The sequence below is a fragment of the Penaeus japonicus genome, unplaced genomic scaffold, assembly GCF_977035675.1.
Source record: "Penaeus japonicus unplaced genomic scaffold, GWHDUDI00000001_assembly GWHDUDI00000002, whole genome shotgun sequence".
NCBI classification, from domain to species: Eukaryota; Metazoa; Arthropoda; class Malacostraca; order Decapoda; family Penaeidae; genus Penaeus; species Penaeus japonicus.
Window position 1 is genome coordinate 45,456,007 of NW_028234404.1, and position 5,000 is coordinate 45,461,006.

A 5,000-nucleotide genomic window follows, 5' to 3' on the forward strand; every position below is an offset into this window, starting at 1 on the left:
GTCACTAAATGATGCTATTTGCAAGTCCCTACGCTGTTTCATGTGATTTTTTTTGTTTCTACCGAAAAATGACTAAGCTTTTCTCTTTCATCTTTACCGCCTATTTCAAGTACAGCTTCCTTTATTATTTCACTGAATCGGTCGCTCATTTGGTCTATGTCAAGATCCTCGAGTGCTGAGTATTTGTTTCGGATGTTGATACTGAATTCCGTCGCCCTATTCTTAATGTTAGTTAGATTAACGAGAGGTATCTGTATGAGCTTATTTCGTTCCCTTCTTACATGTGATTTAATTCGACTTCTGACCAGTCTATGGTCGCTACCGACATTTACTTTATCAATAACGCTCACTTCTTGTACAATGTCGCGCCTGTTGGTGATTATGAAGCCAATTTCGTTTTTAATGCCGGATGGCGATTTCAATGTCCATTTCCTCCCTGGTCTCTTGTCGAAGAATGTATTCATAATTCTGAGTGATCGAGCCTCGACGAATTCTATTAGCGTTTGCCCTCTGACATTTCTGGTGCCTATTCCATGTTTCCCAACTGAGGTTTCCCCATCTTCCCTTATTCCTATCTTGCCATTAAAATCCCCAGAATTCGGTAAAATGGGCTTTTGCTCTATTGGTAGGTGCTTGCGCATCTTCATAAAAGCTCTCTTTCTCCTCATCACTATGGTTGCAAGTAGGAGCACACACACAAACGCACGCACATGCACACGCACACGCACACGCAGACACACACGCACACACACACACACACATCCCCATACATACATAGAAATTAGATAAATTGACACATAGACTTAAACATATATATATATATATATATATATATATATATATATATATATATATATATGTGTGTGTGTGTGTGTGTGTGTGTGTGTGTGTGTGTGTGTGTGTGTGTATGACTCTTTATCGGTCTTATTGAGGCTGTGTTTTATTTACCTATGTGTACACGTTACTGTGTTTACATTTGCATCTTATATGTATATGTGTATACACATACATACATACATACACACACACACACACACACACACACACACACACATATATATATATATATATATATATATATATATATACATATATACATTCATACATACATAAGCACACACACACACACACACACACACACACACACACACATATATATATACAGATATATACATATATATATGTATATATATATATATATATATATATATATATATATATATATATATATATATATAACCATTTTAGTTTATAAATATGTGGGGTTATGTGATCGAACTTACTAACATTACCCAAAACAACTCTTACAGCAAAGTTTTGTAGTCTCTATACTTTCTGCATTTGAGTTTTGTTAGTTGAGTCCCAAACATTTAAGCGACAGTTAGTGATGCTCAGAGCTAGAGTTTGTACAACCACGATTCTTGTTTCAGTAAGGATTTGATTTTTTATATTAAGATATATTAGTATACCCACTACCTTTCTATGTACGTTGTCAACATGGGCTTCACATGTCATATATCTAAGTGTACTCCTAGATTTATAACTGAGATGCTTGGTTTAATTTGGCAGCCTTCGAATTCTATGGTTGCGTCTATGGGAATTTTAGATAAATTTTGCCTCCATTTTTTGTGGATTTATTTTATGGCCATTCATGTCAAAATATCTTTTTGCTTGAATAAGAGTGTTTAATGTTATTCACTGAGTCGCTGTAAAGAAATTGTGAATCACCCACATATTGCATTAGATGGCAGTTATGGTTGATAAATTATTAATATAAATTATGAATAGGATCGGGCCTAATATAGATCCTTGTGGAACACCGAAATAGACTGTTGTGATGATGTGCTCTCGATTGGGTTCTGGTATTTAGATAACTATCAAGCTAATGGGTATCAATTCTATTTTTTTTTTGTTATGAAGAATTTTTGTGGTTGACACTATTAAAAGCATTAGAAAGTTTACCATATTGATGTCCATTTCGTTATAAACTTGGTCAATAATCTGTAGCAATTCTGTTTCAGTGGATAACCTATTTCTAAAGCCATATTGAGTTTTAGATGATAGTCTATTGATCTCTAGGAAATTCATCAATTGATTTGCTACGCTTTTTCAAGATCCTTAAGGTGTATTGTAATGGGTCGATAATTATTCATGTCGTCTATACCCTCAGACTTGAAAACTGGTGTTACAATTCCACGTTTGCAAAGCGACGGAAAAACACCAGTAACCAGAGAGGTGTTAATGGTGATCGGGTAGGCTATCCTTAATAAAGTGCGAAGCAATACCGTCTATTCCCACTGCATTTGTTTCGTGGAGTTGTTTTATTATCAAAAGAATTAGTTTCTACGTCCACTGGTTGTGGTCTGAAAACATCAGTTAAGAGCCTTGCCCGATCTGTGTTTTGCTATGATGTGGCAAGCAACTGTTTGTTCATAAGTTAGTTTTCCAATTTGTGCAAAAAAGTTATTAAAATACTCGGTGCTTTATATAGAATGTGTGTAATTATCTGTGTGTTTATTGTAAGGCACTAATGTGTTAACAATATTCCGTTATATCACAGTTGTTTTAATGTTCAGTGATTTTTTTTCTGAAATAACAAGTCTTTGCAAAGTTAATTAAACATTTAACATTTTTCGTTTTCATTTTATAAATTTCCTGAAGGGCTATTTACTTTTACTTTTATCAGTCACTTTTGAGCCCTTGATGGGAATTATTTCTATCGGCAATGGCTCTCTTGATGTCATTTATCTATGGAGCAGGGGGACGTCTGCCGGTTCTTGTCACAGAGAGAGAGAGGGAGAGAGAGAGAGAGAGAGATAGAGAGATAGATAGATAGATAGATAGAGAGAGAGAGAAAGAGAAATAGAGAGAGTGGAGAGAGAGAAAGAGAAAGAGAGAGAGAGAGAATGAGAGATAGAGAGAGTGGAGAGAGAGAGAGAGAAAGAGAGAGAGAGAGAGAGAGAGAGTGAGAGAGAGAGATAGAGAGCGAGAGAGAGAGAGATAGATAGATAGTGATAGAGAGGAGAGAGAAAAGATAGAGAGGAGAGAGAGAGAGAGAAGAGAGATGAGAGAGAAGAGAGAGAGGAGAGAGAGAGAGAGGGAGAGAGGGGGAGAGAGAGATAGAGAGAGAGAGGGGGAGAGAGAGAGAGAGAGAAAGAGAGAGAGAAAGAGAGAGAGAGAGAGAGAGAGAGAGAGAGAAAGAGAGAGTGAGAGAGAGAGAGAGAGAGAGCGAGAGAGAGAGCGAGAGAGAGAGAGAGAAAGAGAGAGAGAGAGAGAGAGAGAGAGAGAGAGAGAGAGAGAGAGAGAGAGAGAGAGAGAGAGAGAGAGAGAGAGAGAGAGAGAGAGAGAGAGAGAGAGAGTAACCTTACAATAACCATCTGCATTTATATATTACGTCTGAGAGACAGATAAACAGAGAGAAAGAGAGCGGGAGATAGGAAAAAGAGAGAAAGAGAGAGAGAGAGAGAGAGAGAGAGAGAGAGAGAGAGAGAGAGAGAGAGAGTAACCTTACAATAACCATCTGCATTTATATATTACGTCTGATCGATAGACAGAGAGAGAGAGAGAGAGAGAGAGAGAGAGTGGAGAAAGATTGCGAGAGAGAGAGAGAGAGAGAGAGAGAGAGAGAGAGAGAGAGAGAGAGAGAGAGAGAGAGAGAGAGAGAGAGAGAGAGAGAAAGTGGAGAGAGAGAGAGTGAGAGAGAGAGAAAGAGAGAGAATGAGAGTGAGGGATAGAGAGAATGTGAGTGAGAGACAGAGAGAGAGGGTAAGTGTGAGTGAGAATGAGAATGAGTGAATGAGAGAGAGAGAGAAATATATATAACTGTCAGAACTTTATATTGGCAGGTGATCTCAATCAATATCTCATCCAGAGAACATTCGATAACTTCTTAGAAGTCTTTGGGCTACAAAATCACGTAGATTTCCCTACACATACTTCAGCGTCATCTCTGGATCCAGTTGTAACAGACTTCACAGGTCAGCTGGCCTCCTGCCGACCTGTAGGATATGTTGGTTCATCTGATCATCTTGCAGTATTTACAAACATAACCTGTGACCTAGAGTGTTCATCAGAAGAAATCACAAGGCCAACATGGATTTGGGACTATGGAAGTTGGTTTGCCATCCGTAATACTCTAGAAAGCTGACTGGGGCACTTTCTGACAGTTGACCTCGATGCTAAGGCACAGGCAGACTGAATATTTCCACAACACAAGATTACATCTCTTGTGTTGTGAAAATATTCAGTCTCATTTATACCCTTTTATCAATTTGTTACAATGAACTCAATTCAGATTACATCTTGTCTCTTCAACATCAGTATGTTCCCCTCAGAACTTTTATCAGCAAAGCCATAGTTTTGTTATCACTGCCAAGTACAAGGCATGGCAAACATACAAGAGGCACCCCACACCCCAAAACTGGAGGTACCACAAGGTTGCTTGTCAACATATGGCAATAGTTCAGCGTACTGACAGGCAACGCTGGCTAGAGGATATTCGTCGGAAGATGCAGACAAGGGGTGTGGGCAGCAAATTTTGGTGGTCTCTTGTCAAAGATCAACAGGGGTTTTCGAGAATAGAGGACATTCCACCTCTAAAATATCAGAATGGGACATTTGTTGTCAAAAGTTCTGAGAAAGCCGATATCTTAGCAGAACATATTGCCAACAAAATGCAGGTGCCAAACCCCAACCGTCCAGCACCTGTCCTGCCAGAACAAACATCCCATCGTCTTCAAGACATAAATGTCATCCAACATATGGTGAAATGTATCTTACAGGAAGTGGACACAAACAAATCTTCAGGGCCTGACAACATCAGTCCATATTTCCTAAAGCAATGCGCAAATGAGTTGGCTCTCCCTCTGTCAATTCTTTTCCAAGAGTGCATTGCTCAAGGCAAATGGCATAAACTTTGGAAGAAGGCGAGGGTGGTTCCCATTCATAAAAAGAAGGAACGCTGCGAAGTGGGAAACTACCGTCTTTCCAACATAATTATA